We start from the raw sequence: 18179 nt of genomic DNA on the forward strand, positions 1-18179 counted from the left end.
ATTGTTGATTTGCACCTAGGAGAATTTACAATATTACTTTTCTCTGGGAAATATTTCCCTTGAAGATTTTAATTTATTTAACTAGAAAAATGAAGTAAGCACTAGATGAATCTGCTGTTCAAGGTCAGGGGAAATTGTTAAAACATAAATGTTTCCATTTTTACTAGCCCATGGTTTTAAAACAAGGTCACAGTTACTTTTAATGAACAAGTGAGTCCTTGCTTGTCTGAAGAGTCTGTGGTCAGAGTGTTTCCCAATTATTTTTAGAGGTCCCCAAAGGGTTGCTCCATGTGTCCTCGTAAACCAGTCTGGCAGCTGTAGTTGTCACTCGGCTCCTTATTTTCTTCTTTTTTCCCTCCTGCTCTAACTTGTACTTATCCACAACTGCTGTCTGCCAGGCCCCTATGTGAAGTGTTCATTGACTTGCTAACTGTAAAATGTATTAGGAAAAAACAGGAAAAGTCATCTGAATGATAATCTTAGCCTATCAGATTAATCTTTAAAATTAAACTATTTTGAGTTGATTCACATGTATTTCTAAGAAATAATTCAATGAGGTTAATGGACCCATCACCTAGTTTTCCTCTGTGGTTAACGTCTTGCAAAACTGTAGTATGTTATCACAACCAAGATATTCATATTGATAGTGATACAGTGAAGACACAGAACATTTCTGTCACCAATTCTGTCTCCTATGCTGCCATGCTGTAGCCCCATCCTTTCCCTCCAACCCTACCAGCCTCTAAACTCCCAGCAGACATTAATCTGCTGTCCATTTCTGTAATATTTTATATTGTGAATGACACATACATGCAAACATTTAGTAGATAGCCTTTTGAGACTGGCCTTTTTCACTCAGCACACTTCTCAGAAGATATATTCAGGTCATTGTATGTGTCAATATTTTATTCCTTTTTAATTGAGATATAGTATTCCACAGCATTAATGTGCTGTGGTTTAGCTGTCAATCACTGAAGAATATCTGAGGTGTTTCTAATTCTAGTTTATGACAGATGAGTCTGCTGTGAAATTTGAGTACAGGTGTTTGGGTGGACATAGTTTTCAGTTTGAGGGTATAAGTGCTAAGGAATACAACAGCTGTGTTATTTTACAGTTACATATTTTATTCTTTAAGAAACTGTTTTCCAAAAAAAAGAAACTATTTTCCAGAGTAGACTTTTCATTGAGTATAGGATACTGTCAAGGAAGTTCTTTTAATTCATCCATTGAGAAACTTTTGTTTACTTCTATTAGGTCTTCAGGACTTCTGATGAGAAATTTGCTCCCCTTCCAGTTATTGGTAAGGTATTTCTCTGTCATTGCTTTTAAAATTTATTCTTTGTTTTTAGTTTTCAAAAACTTGATTCTGATGTGTCTTGATATGAATTTATTGGGATTCATCCTATTTAAGATTCACTTGCTAAGCTAAGTCGCTTCAGTTGTGTCCAACTCTATGGGACCCCATAGATGGCAGCCCACCAGGCTCCCCCGTCCCTGGGATTCTCCAGGCAAGGACACTGGAGTGGGTTTCCATTTTCTTCTCCAATGCATGAAAGTGAAAAGTGAAAGTGAAGTCGCTCAGTCGTGTCCAACTCTTAGCGACTGTTAGCCTGCCAGGCTCCTCCATCCGTGGGATTTTCCAGGCAAGAATACTGGAGTGGGGTGCCATTGCTTCCGGTTACATGTGCTTTAATTTGCTTCCTGGGGGTCCCGGAGGCTGCTCTCCAGGCGGAGGCGCTAGGCTGGGCTCTCCTGCAGCGGGCCCCCCACGCCAGCCCTGCAGACCCTCGGGAAGGGCCGTGTCCTCCAGGCCACCCATCCCTTCCACGAGCTCCTCGTAGGTGATCTCCGCAAACGGCCGCGGCCCGAGCAGCTCCACCTTGTCGGCCTGCTCCAGCACCTCCTTCTCCAGCAGCCGCCTGCCCACCTTGTCCACCTGCTCGCGGTCCAGGGTGCGCGCATGCGCGGAGCCGATGAGCCGCCGCACCTCCTCATCTATGAGCTGGGCCGTGGCCTAGCTGAACGGCTTCTCCACCAGCGCCTCGCCTGGCCGTGGGAGATCGAAGGACAACCTGGCCCAGCTTCTCGCTCATCCGGAACTGCACGATCTGGGTATAGGTGCTCTGGGTGACCTTCCTCAGGTCATCCTGGGCCCCCGTGGTGACCTTCCTGAAGAACAGCTGCTCAGCCACACGGCCGCCCAGCATGGTCAAAGAGCTGCTCCCATGTGTACAGGTACTGCTCCCTGGGCAGCCACTGGGCATAGCCGAGCCCCTTGCCCCAGGGGACGATGGACACCTTGCGCAGGGGGTCTGCGTGTTCCAGGAACCCGCCCACCACCACATGGCCAGCCTCGTGGTTGGCCCCAGTCATCTTCTCGCCAGGCTGCAGGACCTGTGTCTTCTTCTCAAGGCCTTCAATGACCCTCTCGATGGCCTGCTCGAAGTGCTTCTCCCCGGCAGAGGGGTTTAGGTGGCGGGTGGCGATCAGGGTGGCTTTGTTGCAAACATTAGAAATATCAGCACCTGTGAAGCTTGGAGTGAGGGCCGCAAGATTCTTCTCCAGGGCATCCTTGCTGAGGCTCTCGTCCAACTTGAGTGGACGCAGGTGGACCCTGAAGATAGACGACCTGCCTTTGATGTCTGGGGGGCCAATGTAAATCTGACAGTCGAAGCAGCCCGGCCGCATCAGGGCTGGGTCGAGGACGTCGGGGCAGTTGGTGCCGGCCAGCACAACGACGTTCGTGGTAGAGTTGAATCCGTCCATCTCCACGAGCAGCTGGTTCAGGGTGTTCTCCTGCTCACTCTGGCCTCCAAAGTGCCTGTGGTCATGCTTCTGGCCAATTGCATCAATCTTGTCCACAAACAAGATACAGGGAGTGTTTTTCCGGGCCATTGCAAACGTGTCACAGACCCGAGCTGGGCCAACACCAACAAACATCTCCAGGAACTCAGACCCATTCACAGTGATGAAGGGCACACTAGCCTCCCTTGCGGTTGCCTTGGTGAGAAGCGTCTTGCTGGTACCAGGAGGACCTGTGAGCAGGACTCCCTTTGGAATTTTGGCCCCAAGGTCCTGGTACTATTTGGGGTTCTTCAGGAAATTCACAAACTCCATGATCTCCAGCGTGGCTTCTTCGCAACCAGCCATGTCTGCAAACCGCACACCGATGTCATCCTTGATGATCTTGGTTATTGTCTCACCAATGCCAAAGAGGCCCCCTCCTCGCCCACCACGCCCAGCCCCCATCGGACCCCTCCTCATGGCATAGAGGAAGATGCCAATCAGGAGAAGGGTGGGCACCAGGCTTCGCAAGAAAGTCCCATCACTCTCGGTGGTATAGACCATGGCCGTCTGGTTGGGGGGCTTGATGCCTAGCTCCCATTGGGCAGTCTCCAGGGTGTGCTCGAAGGTGCCCACACTGCCAATGCTGAACCACGCGTACTTCTCGAGTGATGTCCCAGGGGCAGGAATAACACGCACGAATTGCTTATTCACCACTTCCAGCCGATCCACCAGACCTCTCGCCAGGTAATACTGCACGAAGTGCTTCCAAGTGATTTCCTTCCCAGGATCTTGGAAATAGAAGTAGAGAAATCCTGCAGCGACACCTGCCCCCAGCACGGCCAGACTGCGGAGATCCTTGTCGTCCCAGGGCACCTTCCCCTTCTGCATTCATTTCCACCAGGCAAAGTCATCCTGCTTTCCTCCTCTCTTCCCTGCGTCCGCTCCAGGACCAGCATCCTTTGGTTCACTAGTTCCTTTGGGTTCCTTTGGGTTTCCCTAAGATTCACTTAGCTTCTTGAATTTGTAAATTTATGTCTGCCATATCTGGGCAATTTTCAGCCATTATTTATTTGAATTATTTTTAGCCCTGCCCTTTTTCTCCTTTTCTTCCGAGTCTCTGATGACATAAATGTTACATCTTTTGTTATAGTCCCACAGTTCTTCAGACTCTGTAAATTTTTTCAGTCTATTTTCTCTCTCTCTTTTCTTTTTTTCCAGATTGGGTAATTTCTGTCTTCCAATTTAGTGATAGTTATCTTTATCTCTTTCATTCTACTCTTGAGTTCATCTATTCAGTTATTTATTTTGGTTCTTGAAATTTTCAGCTCCTAAACTTTCATTTGGTTTTATTTATGTTAACTATTTCTTTGCTGAGACTTTCCAGTTTCTTTCTGCTTCAAGTGTACAAGTATAACTTGTTTTAACATGCTTTGCAGATATTGTGGTTTTTTTTTACAAGTCAAAGGTTTGTGGTAACTCTGCATTTAGCAAAACTATTAATACCAGTGCCATTTTCCTAATAACATTTGCTTGCTTCATGTTTCTGTGTCACATTTAAGTAATTTTCACAGTGTTTCAAATGTTTTTGTTATTATTGTATTTGCTATGGTGATCTATAATCAGTAATTTTTCATGTTACTACTACAGCTTGCTGAAGGCTTGGATGATGGTTAGCATTTTTTAGCTGGAAAACACTTTTTAATTAAGGTATATACATTTTTTAAAGACATAATACTATGGCACACTTAATAGAATACAGTCTAGTGTAAGTAGAACTTTTGTATGCACTGAGAAACCAAACTTTCATATGCACTGAGAAACAGTTAGAACTGGACATGAAACAACAGACTGGTTCCAGATAGGAAAAGGAGTACGTCAAGGCTGTATATTGTCACCCTGCTTATTTAACTTATATGCAGAGTACATCATGAGAAACGCTGGGCTGGAAGAAGCACAAGCTGGAATCAAGATTGCCGGGAGAAATCTCAACAACCTCAGATATGCAGATGACACCATCCTTATGGCAGAAAGTGAAGAGGAACTAAAAAGCCTCTTGATGAAGATGAAGGAGAAGAATGGAAAAGTTGGCTTAAAGCTCAACATTCAGAAAACGAAGATCATGGCATCTGGTCCTATCACTTCATGGGAAATAGAGGCGGAAACAGTGGCCACAGTGTCAGACTTTATTTTTTTGGGCTCCAAAATCACTGCCAATGGTGATTGCAGCCATGAAATTAAAAGATGCTTACTCCTTGGAAGGAAAGTTATGACCAACCCAGATAGCATATTCAAAAGCAGAGACATTACTTTGCCAACAAAGGTCCATCTAGTCAAGGCTATGGTTTTTCCAGTAGTCATATATGGATGTGAGAGTTGAACTGTGAAGAAAGCTGCGTGCCGAAGAATTGATGCTTTTGAACTGTGGTGTTGGAGAAGACACTTGAGAGTCTCATGGACTTCAACGAGATCCAACCAGTCCATTCCCTGGGTGTTCTTTGTAAGGAATGATGCTAAAGCTGAAACTCCAGTACTTTGGCCACCTCATGCAAAGAGTTGACTCATTGGAAAAGACTCTGATGCTGGGAGGGATTAGGGGCGGGAGGAGAAGGGGATGACAGAGGATGAGATGGTTGGATGGCATCACTGACTCGATGGACGTGAGTTTGAGTGAACTCCGGGAGTTGGTGATGGACAGGGAGGCCTGGTGTGCTGCAATTCATGGGGTCGCAAAGAGTCGGACACAACTGAGCAACTGAACTGAACTGATTGACTGAGAAACCAGAATATTTGTGTGACTCATTTTGTTGCAATTGTCTGGAAATTAACACACAAGTATCTGAGGTATGCTTGTATTCATAATTGTGCATCAGAACATTTTTAAGGTGCTTTAAAGATCTTCAGATAATTCTAACATCCCTTTTGTCTCAGTGTTGGCATCTAATGATTATCTTTTTTCATTCCCTCTGTGGTATTCATGATTATTGCTATGACATGTAATCCTTAGTTGAAACCTGGGAATTTTGGGTTATAAGACTCTGAATCTTATTTAAACCTTCTGTTTTAACTGCATTATTTTGACTCTCCTCAGCAGGGAAAGAGGGAAGAGGTGCCACCCCTTACTTGTTCTGTGAGTGTTGAAGTCCGGGTTATCTACTGGCCTCCGTTGACACTTGAGCAAGGATGGGGAATCTTCTGGATACAAGTGAAAGGGATTGGGAATTCCTGTTGCACTCTAGATTTCCATGATAATTACCTGGCTGGCAGAGGTCAGAGTTCCTCATGATTTCTTGCCGCATGGTTTCCACTGACGCCACTGGGTAGGCAGTGGCCTCATTACCACTGGGTGGTGGTCAAAGTCCTGATTCTACTAGTCATCCTGTGTGTTGCAACACCACTCCAATGGGAAAGAGGCAAGGTGCCTCTTTACTCTCAGGTGGAGATGGAAACAGCCTCATTTCTAGGCCTTTGCTGGTTTAGGTGGGGATGTGGGCACAATTTTTCCCCCTGTGATGTTCAGCAGAAGTAGAGAGACTGTTGTCTAAAAGTTACAAACTTTATCTCTAGGCTGCCCCTTTGTAATCTTTTGGCTAGAGAGAGAGTTGGCTTTGTTGAGGTTTTCTTTGTTTTATTTTTTAATTGGTAGAAAGTTGCTTAACAATGTTGTGTTGGTTTCTGCTGTATAACAACATGGCTCAGTCATAATGATATATGCATACCATAATGATCTGAGGATATATATATCCCTTCCCTCTTGAGCCTCCCTGCCCTCCCCTCATTGCACCACTCTGGGTCATCACAGAGTGCCAGGCTGGGCTCCCTGAGTTATTTAGCACCTTCCCACTAACTATCTGTTTTACACGTGACAGTGTATATATGTCAATGCCACTTCCTCGATCTGTCCCACCCTCATCTTCCCCTGCTGTGTCCACAAATCTGTTTTCTACTAGGCTCATCAATATGTATTTTCTAGATTCCTTATATATGCGTTAATATATAATACTTATTCTTTTCTTTCTGACTTGCTTCATTCTGTGTAGGAGGCTCTAGGTTCACTCACTTCACTACAATGGACTCAGAGTCATTCCTCTTTATAGCTGAGTAATATTCCATTTATAAATATACCAGAACTTCTTTATCCATTCGTCTGTCAGTGGACATTGAAGTTGCTTTAATGTCCTGGCTATTGTAAATATTGCTGCAGTGAACACTGGGTACATGTGTCTTTTAGAATTGTGATTCTCTCAAGGTATATGCCCAGTAGTGGGATTGCTGGCTCATATGGTAGATTTATTCCTAGCTTTTTAAGGAACCTCCGTACTGTTTTCCATAATGGCTGCATCAGTTTGCATTCTTACCAACAGCACAGGATGATTCCTGTTTCTCTACATTTTCAGTGTTTATTGTTTGTAGATTTTTTGATGATGACCATTCTGATCATTCTGGTGTGGGGTGATACTCATAGTTTTGATTTGCATTTCTCTAATAATGAGCTTCCTGATAGCTCGGTTGGCAAAGAATCCGCCTGCAGTGCAGGAGACCCTGGTTTGATTCCTGGGTCAGGAAGATCCACTGGAGAAGGGATAGGATCACCCACTTCAGTGTTCTTGGGCTTCCCTTATGGCTCAGCTGGTAAAGAATAATGAGCAGTGTTGACCATCTTTTCATGTGTTTATTGGCTATCTATATGTCTTCTTTGGAGAAGTGTTTGTTTAAATCTTCTGCCCATTTTTTGATAGGGTTATTTTTCTGATATTGAGCTGCATGAGCTGCTTGTATATTTTGGAGATTAACCCTTTGTTAGTTGCTTTGTTTGCAATTATTTTCTCCCCTTCTGAAGGTTGTCTTTTCATCTTATTTATAGTTTCCTTTGCTGTGCAAAAGCTGTTAAGTTTTATTAGGTCCCATTTGTTTATTTTTGTTTTTATTCCATTACACTAGGAGGTGGGTCAGAGAGAATCTTGCTGCAGTTTACATCAGAGTGTACTGCCTGTGTTTTCCTCTGAGAACTTTATAATCTCTGACCTTACATTTAGGTCTTTAATCCATTTTGAGTTTATTTTTGTGTGTGGTGTTAACAAGTGTTCTAGTTTCATTCATTAAATGTAGCTGTCCAGTTTTCTCAGCACCACTTATTGAAGAGATTGTCTTTTCTGCATTGTATATTCTTGCCTCCTCTGTCATATAAGTTGTACATAGGTGAGTAAGTTTATCTCTGGGCTTTCTACCTTGTTCTAAAAGAGATGGGAATACCAGACCACCTGACCTGCCTTTTGAGAAATCTGTGTGCAGGTCAGGAAGCAACAGTTAGAACTGGACATGGAACAACAGACTGGTTCCAAATAGGAAAAGGAGTGCGTCAAGGCTGTATATTGTCACCATGCTTATTTAACTTATATGCAGATTACATCATGAGAAACACTGGACTGGATGAAGCACAAGCTGGAATCAAGATTGCTGGGAGAAATATCAAGAACCTCAGATATGCAGAGGACTCCACCTTTTTGGCAGAAAGTGAAGAAGAACTAAAGAGCCTCTTGAAAGTGAAAGAGGAGAGTGAAAAGTTGTTAAAGCTCAACATTCAGAAAACGAAGATCATGGCATCCAGACCCATTACTTCATGGCATATAGATGAGGAAACAGTGGAAATGGTGACAGACTTTATTTCTGGGGGGCTCCAAAATCACTGCAGATGGTGACTGCAGCCATGAAATTAAAAGACACTTACTCCTTGGGAGAAAAGTTATGACCAACCTAGACAGCATATTAAAAAGCAGAGTCATTATTTTGCCAACAAAGATCCATCTAGTCAAGGCTATGGTTTTTCCAGTGGTCATGTATGGATATGAGAGTTGGACTATAAAGAAAGCTGAGTGCTGAAGAACTGATGCTTTTGAACTGTGGTGTTGGAGAAGACTCTTGAGAGTCCCTTGGACTACAAGCAAATCCAACCAGTCCATCCTAAAGAAAATCAGTATTGAGTGTTCATTGGAAGGACTGATGTTGAAGCTGAAACTCCAATACTTTGGCCACCTGATGCAAAGAAGTGACTTATTGGAAAAGACCCTGATGCTGGGAAAGATTGAAGGCAAGAGGAGAAGGGGATGACAGAGGATGAGATGGTTGGATGGCATTACCGACTTAATGGACATGAGTTTGAGTAAACTCTGGGAGTTGGTGATGGCCAGGGAGGCCTGGCGTGCTGTGCTTCATGGGGTCGCAGAGTCAGACACGACTGAGCGACTGAACCAAACTGGACTTCTACCTTGTTCCATTTGTCTATATTTCTGTTTCTGTGCCAGTACCATACTGTCTTGATGACTGTAGTTCTGTAGTATAATTTGAAGTCAGGGAGGTTGATTCCTCTATTTTTCTTTCTCAAGATTGCTTTGACTATTCAGGGTCATTTGTGTTTCCATACAAATTGTGGACTTTTTTGTTCTAGTTCTGTGAAAAATGCCATTGGTAATTTGATAGGGATTACACTGAATCTGTAGATTGAGTAGTATAGTAGTGATTTTCACAATATTAATTCTTCCAGTCTGAGAACATGATATATATCTCTCCATCTGTTTGTGTTGTCTTTGATTTCTTTCATCAGTATCTTATGTTTTTCTGCATGTAGGTCATTTGTCTCTTTAGGTAGGTTTATTCCTAGGTATTTTATTACTTTTTGTTGTGGTGGTAAATGGGAGTGTTTCCCTAATTTCTCTTTCTGATTTTTCATTTTAGTATATAGGAATGCAAAGGATTTTTGTGTATTAATTTTATATCCTGCAACTTTACTAAATTCATTGATTAGCTCTACTATTTTTTGTGGTGTTTTTAAGGTTTACTATGTATAGTATCATGTTATTTGGAAACAGTGAAATTTTTGCTTCTTTTTTTTCCAATCTGAATTCCTTTTATTTCTTTTTTCCCCCCTCTTTTTGCTGTGGGTAGGAATTCTAAAACAATATTGAAATAGTGGTGATAATGAACACTCTTGTCTTGTTCCTGATCTTAGAGGAAATGCTCTCAGTTTTTCAGCATGAGAATAATGTTTGCTGTGGGTTTGTCATATTGCCTTTGTCGTGTGGAGGTAAGTTTCTTCTATGCCAGTTTTCTGGAGAGTTTTATCATAAATGGGTGTTAAACTTTGTCAAAAGCTTTTTCTGCATCTAATTGAGATGATCATATGGTTTTTCTTTCCATTTATTCATATGGTATATCACATTGATTGATTCATGTACACTAAAGAATCCTTGCATTCCTGGAATAAACTCCCCTTGATCATAGTGTATGAGTCTTTTAATGTGTTATTGAATTCTGTTTGCTAGAACTTTTTGTTGAGGATTTTTGCAACTATGTTCATCAGTGATATTGGCCTGTAATTTTCTCTTTTTTGTGACATCTTTGTTTGGTTTTGGTATCAGGATGGCCTAGTAGAAGAGACTTTCTTTAAAAAAAACATTATCTGCACTTATTGGTGTTTCTAGATTGTTAGCATCTTCAGTTCCAAATCTGGGTATATGAGGCAAAAGAAAGCATAGGGAACTCACCACTATGCAATTTCAGAGTCCTTAGCTACTCTGCCTACTTCTATCAGTCACTGTTTTCTTATGTTATATATATGTGTGTGTGTTTATTGTATTCTGTTGTTATTTGTGGTCGTGGGAGGATTAGGGAAAAGTGCAGTCACTGTATCTAGATCATAAATTTAAAAAATTATTCATTCAGCCCATTGGTTTTTGGTGAATTGGATTTTGGCCAGCTGATGTTTGCTGAGTTGTCCTAGAACTGTTAAATCAATAGAATTAACAGGGAAAACTGGGTGGAAAAATTTGTAAGCAGATTGGAGCTGTGCACTGATATCCTCAGTTCTTCTTGAATGGCCACTGAAAACTATAATAGCATGTGTGTGAGTGCTCGGTTGTGTCCAACTATTTGCTACCCCATGGACTGTAGCTGCCAGGCTCCTCTGTCCATGGAATTTTCCAGGCAAGAATACTGGAGTGGGTTGCCATTTGCTACTCCAGGGGATCTTCCTGACCCAGGAATTGAACCTGTATCTGAATACTTAATATTTTTATAGCAATTTCCTGTTTAAAAATACTTTCTTAAATATCTGATATGTATAAATAATTCATATTAAAATATACCAACTATCTCTTTGTGAGAAGTAACTATAGTTTAATAATTTAATCGTTTTAAGAGTAATTAAAACAAACCATAGGTTCTTAGGTGGATCCTTGGGAATAAGAAAGGTTCACATAGTTAACAAGATGACTTACTGAGTTAAAGTTAAATGCTGAGTTACTGAGTGAAAGTGTAAGTTGCTCATTGTGTCTGACTCTTTGCGACCCCATGGACTCTACAGTCCAAGGAATTCACCAGGCCAGAATACTGGAGTGGGAAGTCGTTCCCTTCTCCAGGGGATCTTCCTAACCCAGGGATCGAACCCAGGTCTCCCACATTGCAGGCAGATTCTTTACCAGGTGAGCCACAAAGGAAGCCCAAGAATGCTGGAGTGGGTAGCCTATTCCTCCTCCAGCGGATCTTCCCAACCCAGGAATCAAATGCTGAGTTACTAAAGCTAACTGAATTACTGAGATTTCCTTTCAAGGGTAACCAAACCATTTGTGATATTAACCTTTCATTTTCAAGGCTGCTAAACTTCATGTTATCTATGGTAATGATTCAGAATCTTAGAGTTTCACTGTACTGCCACACAACTCATCCTTCCTTGAATCACATCACACCATAGATTTCAAAGCAGTGATGCATCAACTAAGTTCAGTGCACTGTCTGGCGTATTTCATACCAAGGACTTAAAAAAAAATTGAGAAATCATTTAAATCAGTGGATTTTACTGATTTAAGAATTTTTAAGGGTAATAATAAGGATTTTTGTCTTATTCCAAAAAAGTTGAGTAATGTAGAAATAATCAATCCACGTTCCCTTCGCCAAATGCAGTTTCAAATTGAAGTCTGGTTAATTCCAACTAGTCTCATTTGTTCTACCTGTAGGTTCTTAAATGATTGAATTAACCTGATACTTTTCAAAGATCAGTGGGCCCAATTGAAGTAGGCCCATTCCTATACCTGGGCTTCCCTGGTGGCTCAGCAGTAAAGAATCTGTCTGCAATGCAGGAGACACAGGTTCGATTCCTGGGTCAAGAAGATCCCCTGGAGGAGGATACGGCAACCCACTCGAATCCCACAGACAGAGGAGCCTGGCAGGTTACAGTCCACAGGGTCGCAAAGTGTGGGACACAACCGGAGTGACTGAGCATGTTTCCATGCATTCCTATACCTACAGTGATAGAAGAAAAGAATATGCTGTAGGATATCCAGAATTGTATCCAAAAATGGTTTTGCATTTAAGATACCTATATTACTTACATTTCAAGCTTTTTATTGTAAGAACTAAAACCTGGAATCAATGTATCATCTTATTTAGTGGATTTCATAATTATTTAAAGATTGTCTCATCTTTATTAGTGCATTTTAAATGTCAGATACTTGCTTCAATGGACAATGTGTGTAAGATATGTCATATTTTATTAAATGAGATTATAGATTAGACTCACATCATAGGAGAAATTAATACTTGTTGGCCACTATATGGTAAGCACTGTGCTAAGTGATTCTCAAAATCGCCTCCCATCATCTCCCCAACTAACCTAATTTTCAACTTGGGTAGAAGGAGACTAATGAAAGTTAAGTGATTTATTCAAAATCCTCACACACAGAAAACTAGGAGTGCTAGTGTCCACTCAAATCTGTCTATTTTGGAAACCAATACACTTCCTTTAAACCTTGCCTTCTTTATTTATCTTAATTTCCCCTTTCATTTTAGTTTACTTGTTTACAATTTTTCCTTTATCAGTTTTACATACCAGTTATTCTTTTCCATGAGCCATCTTTTGTGAGTCAAGACTGTTTTTCCTAGAAGGCAATTTGTATAGTAAAAGTTGAGGATATTTTCTGACAGATCTTACATTACTTTTTTTTTTTCTACCATTGTTCTCCAGAAAGCTCCCTATACATTTCATTCCTTAAAATCCTGTGAGTTTGAACATTTCTGTTCTCCCTGTCATCACTGCAGCGTCTCAGGAAAGAATCTCATTCCATATGCTTTCAGGCGCTCAAGGAACCAAAACATGAAAACCTGGAATTTGTCATTACCCATTTGGCCTCTGGTCCATCAAATCCAGTAGCTTGCCTCCAGGAGAGATCAGTCCTTGACTCCTCAAAAGAATCTCTTCCCTCTCTTATATACTTGGTTAATTGGAAAAGGCTGTTTTTTAGGTAAAAGATTCTGCTTCATCTGGATAGCAACCAAGTCAGCCATATGGGAAGGAAAATAATCTAGTGAGTTGCAAAATAAGAAATCATGGTCCATGTGTTCCCCCGGATGACTTTCTATGGGATATGAGGCTCCATCTCTTTGAGTTTCAGTTTATAGCTCTTTAAATGGGGATATCCTTGGCTCCATTACTAAGATTTGAGAATATAATAAATATGCACATGATAATTAAATCTCTATACCCAGTGAAGGAGCTCTTTTGGAGTTTTCCCCCTTTCTGACCACCAAGGAATGTTATTTATTTATTTATGCGTGTCTGTCTTTGGTGTTGCTGGGTCTTCATTGCTGCGTGTGGGTTTTTCTCTAGTTGCGGCAACTGAGCTTTTCTTTATCGTGGTACATGGGCTTCTCACTGTGGTAGCTTCTCTTGTTGCAGAGCTTGGGCTCTAGAGTATGTGGGCTTCAGTAGTTGTGATGCCTGGGCTCAGTGGTTGTGGCTTTGGGCTCTAGAGTGCAGGCTTAGTAGTTGCACACAGGCTTAGTTGCCCTGTGGCGTGTGGAACCTTCCCTGACCAGGGATCGAACCTGTGTCCCCCATTGGCAGGTGCGTCTTAACCACTGGACCACCAGGGAAGTCCAAGGAATGTTAAATCAACTGATCCAACACTGTTTACAAAGTTAGGAATTTTGCTTCTTCTCATTTCATGCACCAGTCTATTTGTGAAAATGTGTTGAGGACCTGAAAGTCTTGAATGATGGTCTTGATGCAGAAACAAATTGGCCAACAGAAGTCACTGTTTCCTGTATTTGCTCTTCTATTCCTATGGATATGTCTTAGACTTACTAGCTCACTTGACCATGAAACACACTTCAAAGAAATATGGCAGAGTCAATGACAGGGTGAGAATGAAGGTATTAGTCAAATTGGGAGTAAGAATTCTATTTATCTATGCATTTCTATGGCAACTTTTTCTTTAGTGAAAGAAACACCAGAGAACAGCTGTATACTCTCAGCCTAAAAATGAAGCCTATGAAAGAAAAGAGGATCTGGAAGAAACTCTGGTATCAGACCAGGTGACCACGTGAGTTATTCAATAGGTATTATATGTTGTCAAGAAATCTTCTCCTTCCAGAAACTGAAAGGAAAATAGCCTTAGCCTTTTGTGAGAAGTGGGAGAGACTGTCAAGCAATGTAGTGGATAAATTGAGGACTGTTACATCCAGTCCATTCTGAAGGAGATCAGCCCTGGGATTTCTTTGGAAGGAATGATGATAAAGCTGAAACTCCAGTACTTTGGCCACCTCATGTGAAGAGTTGACTCATTGGAAAAGACTCTGATGCTGGGAGGGATTGGGGGCAGGAGGAGAAGGGGACAACAGAGGATGAGATGGCTGGATGGCATCACGGACTCGATGGACGTGAGTCTGAGTGAACTCTGGGAGTTGGTGATGGACAGGGAGGCCTGGCGTGCTGCGATTCATGGGGTCACAAAGAGTCGGACACGACTGAGTGACTGAACTGACTGAACTGACATGTGTGTACAAATCAAGAGATTAATAAAGTGCAAAAAATGTTATTTCTTTCTGGAAACTACAGGAGTCTGAAACTATTGTAGCTGTCATTCAAACACTGAAACTGTGTAGGTGATTCAAAGTGGTAATGTCAGTGAATTCATTCAAATTATTTTCCTATAGTAATTCAGCTTTAAGAAATGTCAGGGATTTTGTAATCTCCGAAGTGGCCTGTGTCAGTCTGTCTTGTTACTTATATGATGGTCATATTCTCCTAAATACAGTGTGAAATTCACTCCCCAGGAGAATGGGGTAACTCTTTCTAGAATGATTTAAGTAAGAAGAAAGAGAGTTAACAGACTTAACTCTCTTATGTTAATACATAAGGAGATACAGAAAATAAGTTTTTGTATGTTGATTCAGATATTGCTATGAGATTACAAATACAACATGAAGGCCATGGAGGGCTGGTGCCTACTACTGCTGGCCATTTTGCTGGCATGTGAGTGACCACTGAAGGGGTTAATGAATAGCTGCAATTTGAAATATCACATTTATGTGATTTAATCACCTTTAAGTACCCGAAGAACAATGAAAAGATTTGGTTCATCTACTGAGGTGTTTCATGTAATAAAACATTATGATAGACTGAGGGGTATTGGGTTTTATAGTGTCTTTATACTAAACATATCACATCTGTCATTTCTAACTGATAAAGCTTTAATTACTCAGGTTAGTTAAATGTGAAGTGATGATCTAATGGAGCTTTACACCTGATAATAGCTGCATAGAAGAGAAAATACGAATAACAAGGTCCTTGCTCTATACATAGGTGATAAGCAAGACCATATCTTGAAGTTTTTAAAAATTTTAATATAGCAATAACACTTTATTGATTTTATCTCTTTTCTTTGACATCATTACTTAGGGCAAACATTCTGAATGTGAGTTTGTAAGATGTTGAAATGAACATGGAAAAATTTTGAAATTGCATCAGATTGACAAATTTAGCTCAAACAACTATGGAGTACAATATGAATATATTAGACATTAATTAATTAATTAGACATTAATTCATTCTATGCTCTTGTAGATAAACTAGTAAACTCACATAATGGTAGCCAGATCATACAACTTTTGGAAGATAATCTGGAAATATGTGTTCATCCAATTAATTCCACTGCTGGGATGTTATCTTAAGAAAATAGTCCAATATATATGAAGAAAAGCTGTACCTTCCAGTATATGCATAGCAGCGTTATTTATACTGGTAAGTGATTGGAAATAAAATGTCCAGAAATAAGGTAGCTGATATTATGGCACATTACATAACTATTAAATTCATAATTATGGAGTCTATCAGCATGAAAAATGCTTATGTTATTTTCTCAAAGAAGACATCGAGATGGCCAACAGGCACATGAAAAGATGCTCAACATTGATAAATTTTAGGGAAATGCAGATAAAAACCACAGTGAGGTTTCACCTCACACCAGTCAGAATGGCTGTCATCAAAAAGTCTGCAAATAAGAAATGCTGGAAATGGCATGGAGAAAAGGGAACTCTCCTACACCATTGGTGGGAATGTAAATTGGTGCAACCACTATGAAAAACAGTATGGAAGTGCCTTAAAAACTCATAGAGCTAAACTAAATAGAGCTACTATATGATTTAGTAATCTCGCTCCTGGGCACATATCTGGAAAAGATGAAGACTCCAATTTGAAAAGGTTCATTCACTCCAGTGTTAATGACAGCACTATTTGGGAAATAACATAAGTGTCCATCAACAGATCAATGGACAAAGAAGATGTGGTATATTTATATATATGTGTGTGTATGTGTGTATATTAGCCATAAAAAGAACGAAACAATGCCATTTGCAGCAACATGGATGGACCAAGAGAATATCATACCAAGTGAAGTGAAGACAAAGACAAAGATTATATGATATCACTTATATATGGGATCTGAAAAATAATGCAAATGAAGCTATTTACAAAACAGAAACTGATTCATAGACATAGAAAAGAATCTTATGGTAACTAAAGGGGAAAGGGAGGTAGGGAAGAGATAAATGAGGAGTATGGGATTAGCAGATATACTCTACTATATATAAAATAGATAAGCAACAAGGATTTACTGTATGACACAGGGAACAATATCCAATGTATTGTAATAACCTGTAATGGAAAATAATGTGAAAAATATAACTTTGCTATATGCCTGAAACTAACACAGTATTATGAATCAACTATATTTCAATAAAAAATGCTTATGTCATGATGTTAAGTGAAAAAACTTAAAGAAAACTCCATACATGATATTTTAATAAATTTTTTGTGTTTACTATTTATAGTTTAAAAATATTTGAAACAGAGCTACAAGTAAGTTAAGTTTATGCACAAGAAGGCAAATCTGAAGGAAACACATAATTGTGTATTTGGGGGGATTGTTCTGTTTTCCATCTTTTATAATGTGTTTTAATTACTTTTATAAAACAAATTATAATTGAAAAAGAAATCCTACTCCATCCCCATCCATAGGGAGAAATTTAGAGAGAGGAAATTATAGAGCTGTAAGAAGAAGGAAAATTAAAGAAGGTCAAGTTGAAAGTTAATGACAAAATGGTGAATGAAGAAATATATAGACATGAGGAAAACATTCTGGTGGGATGTTAGGCAAATCTGGACAGATATATCAATGACTTTGAAATTCACAGCAGATAACTGAAATCTGATGATCAGTTACTTGGGGAAATTGTTTTTTAAAAAAAGCAGCTAAAATATATGGTGGAAACATGATCTGGAAAAAAAATTCAACAACATGGCAAATGGAGAGATGAAGGACAACAAATTACCTTGAGTTGCATCCAGGTTCTTGGAACAGTCTCACAGCATCATCTACGAATTTTGGTGAGTAGCAAGTCAGGATATCAATACTAAGGACTTGGATCAAAGTCGGAAATCGTCCCAAGGAAACTTGGCTGAGCAGCAGACTATGCAAAGAATTGAAGATCAGTCGGTTTGGTCGCTCAGTCGTGTCCGTCTCTCAGTGACCCCATGGACCTCAGCACATCAGGCTTCCCTGTCCATCACCAACTTCTGGAGCTTGCTCAAACTCATGTCCCTGAAGTCAGTGATACCATACAACCATCTATCTCATCCTCTGTCGTCCCCTTCTCCTGCCTTCAGTCTTTCCCAGCATCAGGGTCTTTCCCAGTGAATCAGTTCTCTGCATCAGGTGGCCAAAGTATTGGAGTTTCAGCTTCAGCATCAGTCCTTCCAGTGAATCTTCAGGACTGATTTCCTTTAGGATGGACTGGTTGGATCTGCCTGCAGTTCAAGGGGCTCTCAAGAGTCTTCTCCAACACCACAGTTCAAAAGCATCAATTCTTCAGCGCTCAGCTTTCTTTATAGTCCAACTCTCACATCCATACATGACTACTGGAAAAACCATAGCTTGGACTAGATGGGCCTTTGTTGGCAAAGTAATGTCTCTGCTTTTTAATATGCTGTCTAGGTTGGTCATAACTTTTCTCCCAAGGAGCAAGTGTCTTTTAATTTCATGGCTGCAGTCACCATCTGCAGTGAT

At 40.6% G+C, this 18179-nt stretch overlaps 1 pseudogene; it reads right to left on the minus strand.

Annotated features, from left to right (window-relative positions):
* Positions 1 to 1678: 1678 nt before the first annotated feature.
* Positions 1679 to 3762, minus strand: LOC128059565 (AFG3-like protein 1; annotated as a pseudogene).
* Positions 3763 to 18179: the final 14417 nt, after the last annotated feature.

The sequence above is a fragment of the Budorcas taxicolor genome, chromosome 14 (genome assembly GCF_023091745.1).
Source record: "Budorcas taxicolor isolate Tak-1 chromosome 14, Takin1.1, whole genome shotgun sequence".
In the NCBI taxonomy this organism is placed as follows: Eukaryota; Metazoa; Chordata; class Mammalia; order Artiodactyla; family Bovidae; genus Budorcas; species Budorcas taxicolor.